Source organism: Penaeus chinensis, chromosome 29 (genome assembly GCF_019202785.1).
Source record: "Penaeus chinensis breed Huanghai No. 1 chromosome 29, ASM1920278v2, whole genome shotgun sequence".
Taxonomy (NCBI): Eukaryota; Metazoa; Arthropoda; class Malacostraca; order Decapoda; family Penaeidae; genus Penaeus; species Penaeus chinensis.
This window is the reverse complement of record NC_061847.1, coordinates 14,614,824-14,622,323: the sequence shown is the minus strand read 5'-3', so window position 1 is coordinate 14,622,323 and position 7,500 is coordinate 14,614,824.

Sequence of the window (7,500 nt, the reverse complement as noted above, 5' to 3'; positions counted from 1 at the left end):
CGTAGGCTTAGCGTCTGCGTGGACGTGTATGGAAGAAAAATGCAAGATCATAAAATTCTTCCTCTTCCTTTCGGGCTGAGCATCCACCTGCTGGCAGTGGGAACCCAGGTGTAGCAAAGTTATAATCTATTCTAGGATATCAGCTTAATATACTCTGATTTGTCTAGCCTTTTTACAGCCTTTCAGGGTTGCGAGATAGAGTAACCAGCAATGTGCTGTTTAGGAGACCCAAGTCCAAGAACGTTAAGCATTCAGCTTTAGTCAAAACCAGAACTTAAAACAGATGTCGTTTGTTTTCCTGACTGGGACTGAGTGAAAGTTCTATGACGGTATGATGTTTATTTAACGGTTTACACTCATTAGGGAGGTCTACAAATTATTCAGTCATGAGAAATTGATAGTTGCGTACATCACCAATTTAATCACAGCGGGGGTGATGTACGTGGAAATCAACACCAGATGTTAAAAAAAATAACTCACGAACATTTACCCCTAAGTTGGCGTCCCAACTCGTAAGTATTTTTAATCAAAGTACTAGCACACACAAAAAAAAAATACACTAACCCTAATTTAAACAAGTTAATCCCCAACCCAGAATGGAGATTAACTGAGTGCTGAGGAACTCTGAATAAAAACACTTGTGTAACGAAAGGAAAACGTGGTGTAAGAAACAATTTAGCGTCGGAAGCCAAATCGAAAAATAAAACACCACAAGAGCATAGATCACGAAGACTGCCTGAACACCCACAAGGTCAGGCAGGAATCAACCAAGGCAAAGTAAAACAAATAAACAAAACGGCAAAGACAAGCTAAAACGGCCCGAAAAATACGGGCGAGAATGTGGAAGATCTTTCTCCCAGGAGGTACGGATCCTCAAGCTGGGGGAAAGGAAATAGGAACCAAGAAACAACCAATCGTAAAAACAACAACAAAAACTAAGTAATAACTTAGCTTAAAAACAGGAAATGGCACACTGGAGTTACGGATCCTCAAGCAGTGTTCCTTCTAAGTGAGTGGTCCTTTTTATGCTCTGACCCTTTGTGAAATCAAAGGGTTGCTTTGGATTTTCGTGGAAGAGAGTGCACGTTGCAAATAGTAGTGCAGTATGACACACGCTAAAGGCCAATAGAGACCAGGTGTCTTCCACACACAACCATAAGAATACTTAGCTTGCAAAACACGGATTCGTCAACCCTGGCGCGAAGCGAGGTAAATCCACAGCAAGGTAAATCCAAGACGAAGTAAATCCAAAGCGAGCACAATACCGAGAGCGGAACCACTGTCCAGCATAGAAGTCAGGACCGAACTGTCTTCCCCATAAGCATGGCGTGAAAAGAAAAAGATAGGCAAAGCTTTGGAAGACCAACCCGATAGTTCGGTAGTCCAAACAACCCAAAGGACCCGAACTACCATGAAAAGAGAGAGGGGGAGAAAAACAAACACCCAAAATATGTAATAACCATTACTCTCTTCAGGGGTTATATTGACACTTTGGAAGCGTCGCCAAAGAGATAGAATATTAAACAAATAATAATAAAGGAAAGAATACATAGGGGAACTGTTAATGCACAATTTGCGTGAAAATTGTGCATTTCGGGCTGTAACTCTCTACGGTATTGGACTTAGAAAATAAATAAATCTCTATTTTTTCTCGGAGACTTCAACGCCATTCAAGTAACGAGACTTGGTTGAAAATACGTTCTTTGGTTATTTTTATAACCATATTCACATTAGTTCTTAACACTGTATTTGGCGGCTCGTATGGCTTTGGTCACGGCTTATAAGTCGCACTAGAATCACGTGGGCGAGGCGTAAATGGCGGGTGGAGCACCAGCCTCTTGCGGGTGCACAGCGAGTGCGCCCGCATCGTCGGTGGAAGCGGAGCCCGGGACGTTTCATCCCAGCCAATGGCAGCATCGTAGAGTTCCCCACGTCCTTTGTTCCGTGGTAGAGGAGGCAGGCATGTGGCCTCAACCACTCGGCGCCCGGGGACGATGTCTGTCCAGGCGAGATCGACCTTAGAGTCGGCGAGTGCGCAGCCGTACACTACAACACCTCCCCCGGGCAGTGCGTCGCCTAAGAAGGGGACGGGAAATAACAGGTGTGTCTGCGAGGTACTCGTTCCATCTCTCGTGAAGTACGATCGAGAGACAGAAGCAAAGGTGCCCGAAGGTCTCAGGAACCAGAGCAACAGTCGGCTCTGACGCAGTTATGGACAGAGCGAAAGTCGGCTCTGACGCAGTGCAGAGGGCAAAGACCATCACTTCGGCGAACATCTCAGGGTCCATCATCTCGGCAGGATCTATCCTAAGGCGGGTGCGCATGTGGAGCGCGCCCGCTTGTCACGGGGACATCGGAAAGGCGGTCGTACAAAGTACACCCGCACACCAGTGCAGAACGTCAGAAAGCGGGTGCATCACGGGGACGCGCCCGCACGCCAGTGCGGAATCTCGGAAGGCGGGTGCATCATGGGGATGCGCCCACATGCCAGTGCGGAACATCGGAAGGCGGGTGCATCATGGGGATGCGCCCGCACGCCAGTGCGGAATCTCGGAAGGCGGGTGCATCATGGGGATGCGCCCGCACGCCAGTGCGGAACATCGGAAGGCGGGTGCATCATGGGGATGCGCCCGCACGCCAATGCGGAACATCGGAAGGCGGGTGCATCATGGGGATGCGCCCGCACGCCAGTGCGGAACATCGGAAGGCGGGTGCATCATGGGGATGCGCCCACATGCCAGTGCGGAACATCGGAAGGCGGGTGCATCATGGGGATGCGCCCGCACGCCAGTGCGGAATCTCGGAAGGCGGGTGCATCATGGGGATGCGCCCGCACGCCAGTGCGGAATCTCGGAAGGCGGGTGCATCAGGAGGATGCGCCCGCACGCCAGTGCGGAATCTCGGAAGGCGGGTGCATCATGGGGATGCGCCCGCACGCCAGTGCGGAACATCGGAAGGCGGGTGCATCATGGGGATGCGCCCGCACGCCAGTGCGGAACATCGGAAGGCGGGTGCATCATGGGGACGCGCCCGCACGCCAGTGCGGAACATCATCTGGAGTCGTCATCAACTTAGCACCATCACCTGAGTAAGAGAGCCGACGAACGAATCGCCTTAGACCCGAAGGGGGCGGAACCCCTTGGAAGCCCTCGAAGCATCGTCTCTGCGGAGACAAGAGTGTATTAGACATACTGGTTTTATTCTTTGGGCCCGGTGTGTTCTAACACACTACATTACTAAGTGCATAAGTGACACACGACCTTATGTACAGCGCCGAGAGGATCCTTTGGAGGATCTGGCTTAAAATTAATTAGTGGTTGTCGAGGGAGATGTAACATCTCCATATGTACAGTTACAGCTTTCTCAGGCGACCTGTTAAAGGGATCATTAGAGCTTACCCAAACAGAGAGACCTCCATGGAGGCAATGACATGAAGTCATGGGTTCGGTCCTGAAACAGCTCTGGAATGTCATTGCTCTGAGAAGCTAGTAGAGGAACCTCGACGATTAAATAGTATAAAACGATGACTAAGATTAGACCTTAAAACTAAGAAATACCTTAAGCTTAATAACATGAACATACAAAATAAAAGAACAAAACAAAAACGGAAACATGATGAAGCTGGTGGAACTCCAATTCTATTAGCACATATACACAAACAAAATGGCAAAAATACAAATAATAACATGCGTTAAAAGGTATAAGGCGCCAAGGCGCTATGAAGCCAAACAAAACCTGGTGTTGTACTATACTACTAGGATAGGAAAGGTAGAGAAGAAGGTTAAGAGGATGATAGGAAAGGGTGCTATTTATAAGATTACTCCGTAGAAAAGATAGATTCCTACAGGTCTGTACAAAGTCCAACTCTACGTTCCCGTCATGGGGAAAAAGCGTAGACCGACCTCAGCTCCGGGACACTGTCGATCGGGGTATTTAATCACTCCAAAAGGACTCTCGGGACTGAGTCCTAAAGACAAAGCATAGCTTGGCCAAACTTAAAATTAATAAATCTTATCTGCATAGGGTCTTGCAGACATCCAGGACATTGGTGACAACAGTGTGACCCTGCCAGAGAGGTGAGAAAACAAGAAATCCCGCGTGGCTCAAGTGCGGGTGTGAACTACCAGACGTAGGATCACTCCACAGAACAGAAGCTGGCTGCTAGGCCCGGCTGCCGTCCATCTGGAGATGATCTGAAAAGTAGAAAATAGATTAGAAAGAAGTAGGAGAAACAGGATGACTGAACATGGCTAGATTAGCAGGGAAAAGACGGGATTAGTAACGTGTCGTCGGGTTGGCTACCGTCAAGACTAATCCCGATTCCACGTCCAGGATGAAGGCGAGGCTCTGAAAGAGAACAGGCTGCAAGCGTGTTAGGATCCAAGCCATAAAGGGTTGTGTTATAGGAAAGACTGGTAATTGACACGGGACAGCATGCATTCCGCTGGGGCTCTGAAAGAAGGAAGATAATGGCGAGCGGAAGCTAAGGAAGAGTGACTTGCCCTTTACTCGTCCCAGTCAGACCCAGGGTCCCATGGCTCATCTAAGCTGCCGCCATCCGTGTTGTAGCCAAAGTCATTAAGTCCATATGTGAAATCGAACCGGTCCTCAAAGCCCGCCATCAGAACACCCGGTTCGTTTCCATCATCGATAGGAGTCGGGGAAGCCATGCCCAAAGCTCCACGACTATCCCCGAAGCATAAGCCCACATCTTCCATGTTGACGCCGGAATCCTGGTCCCTAGATTCCGCGTCGTATTCAAGCTCCCTGATCATTGACGACCCAAACGTCAACCTCCGGTAGGGAGAGGTCCACCAACGAACGAGGTACCAGAATCTTGGCAGTGTCGCTCTCAACACAAGCCAGTCCGTCCTTCCCGCCGTTTACAAGACATCGCACGAATCGCCCTGTCCACGGAGGACAAGTGACTCTCCGCGCGCATTTCACCGCACCTTCTCGGTCCCCGTCGCCCGTACTACAGCAACGTATTACGGTCCCTGGTTCGTGGTATGTCAGGATACCGAGGGACCCGGCACCCGAAAATGAAACACTGAGTCGGGCCCCATTGAAGGTGGCAAAACTAGCCCCTGGAGCAGGGGAGAGATTCAACTTAAAATTAAATCTTCGTAGCAAATCTACACCTATAAGCACCTCGGCTGGAAACCTGGTGTCGTCGTCCACCACGACCACCGAGTGCCGGCACTTACAGGCTCGGGAAAAATTAAACTCAAGGGTTGCCCTGCCCTTGATGTCCAACGCGGCCCCAGATGCCCCCTTGAGACCACGCGGGTGAGGTGAGAGTGGGGCGTTGGAAATCCTCCTGAAACAGGATTCCTTCACCACCGTTGCCTCACTTCCTGAATCAAGAAAAGCCAGGACCTTAGTCCCAGCAACCACACAATTCAACAGCGGCTGTCCCGCCTGAATCTGTGCCTCGGGGAGCTCCGGTTCCGTGGAAATGTCGCTCCCTTCGGCGTCCACCATCATCACTATCTCTGGTTCGTTGTGGTTGTGGTTGTTGTGTTCTGTCGGGCGGTGCGCTACGCTGTTCTGTACGAAAAAAGCACCGTCCAGCCACATGCCCTCGGCGGCCACACCGGGTGCACTGATTACCCTCCCGCACCGCACGACACTCGGAAGCATCATGCGTAGTCACCTGATGGAGGGGACACCAGCGTCGGGGTTCTCGAGTGCGTACCGGTAAGTCGGCCAGGGGATCCACCGGAGGAGAAGCTGCCGGAGATCGACCCTCCCGAGGAGTAGAGGAGCGAGGTTTAGGCCCTGACTCGCTCGAAAAACTGACCAAGGGTTTCTCTACCCTCCCAGCATAGTGACGATGGTACCAGACTTTTTGGGCTGCTTCGACCACTCGGTAAAGCGGCTGATCCTCTACCAGCAGGATCTTTTCCCGCAGCCAGGGTGGGAGTCCCTGGAGAAAAGTTCTCCGCATCAGAGGTTCAGCTGGTCCGAGTTCTCCAGGATAATCCCGCATACCTTGGTAAACCATGGTTTCGACCGCGAGATAAAAGTCCCTAGGGGAAGTGTCATCAAGTACGTACGACCCCAAATGCCGTAGGTACTCCATTGACGAGCACGTCCCCCGGAGACGTTGTCGAAGGTTCTCCTTAAACTCGTCCCAGGTCCCAATCCCATCGAAAACTGGGGAGTTAATGACGATGTCCGCCGTCCCCCTGCAGCTAGCACGGGCGGCACGGATCAGAGCCTCATCCGTCCCGTAAGGATTGGCCTGCTCAACGTGTCGCAACCAGGTTTCCAACTCCTGATTCCTCCGAAGAGGCTGGCTGGCTGGGACCTCCGCCCTGTAAGGCGGGATCGGGTCGCGTAGGGTTATGCCCTGGTCCAGCGGACGTGGGTTGACGGGGACTCGCTGAGACGAGTGGTCAGTCGTGATCGTATGCACCCCCGCTTCCGCCTGCGATGCAGAGGCCGCAGCTGGTGGTCGAGCGTGAGAGGGAGGTTCGGATGTCCTGGGCTCCAGTAATCGCACGATATTGGCGTACTGCCCTTCCAGGATACCGAACCGAGAATTAAGCCGCTCAAATTTATCCAGCAGTTCCTCGTACATCGAGAGCGAGAAGTGGTCACGGGTTTGAGCGTTATCTGCTCGAGGAAAGTCGGGGACCTCAAGGAGGGTGTTTCCAGAGGAACCCGAGGACTCATTAGTGGGTTCTCCTAGGGCGCTATTGCGCGTACGTGGCATTTTGCGTACCAGCACTTACTCTGCAACCTGTTACTTGGCTTGCGATGCACAAAGGCTTGACCAGGCACTTTATAATAAAAAATACTGTTCTATCCCACCGCTGCCTACCAAAAAGACAGTTGTAGCGGGGCGTAGACCAAGTAGATTTTTATGTGTCTGGTTGAGTTCGGGCTCGACCGAGAATATGAATAAAATTATTTAGGAAAAAATCGTCTGCAGTGAACAGATGTAAGGTTCCAGGCCTACGTCACGCTGCCACCACCCGATTAGTAGGTTCGGGAACCGTGCGTGTTGTGTATGGGGGTGTGAATGTTGTATAAGAAGGGGTGGAAGGAAAATACAGAATATGTGTGCTGAATGTTGGATGTGTAAGTGTGTAAATGTGAAAAGGGAGATAGCGTAGGCTGAGCGTCTGCGTGGACGTGTATGGAAGAAAAATGCAAGATCATAAAATTCTTCCTCTTCCTTTCGGGCTGAGCATCCACCTGCTGGCAGTGGGAACCCAGGTGTAGCAAAGTTATAATCTATTCTAGTATATCAGCTTAATATACTCTGATTTGTCTAGCCTTTTTACAGCCTTTCAGGGTTGCGAGATAGAGTAACCAGCAATGTGCTGTTTAGGAGACCCAAGTCCAAGAACGTTAAGCATTCAGCTTTAGTCAAAACCAGAACTTAACACAGATGTCGTTTGTTTTCCTGACTGGGACTGAGTGAAAGTTCTATGACGGTATGATGTTTATTTAACGGTTTACACTCATTAGGGAGGTCTACAAATTATT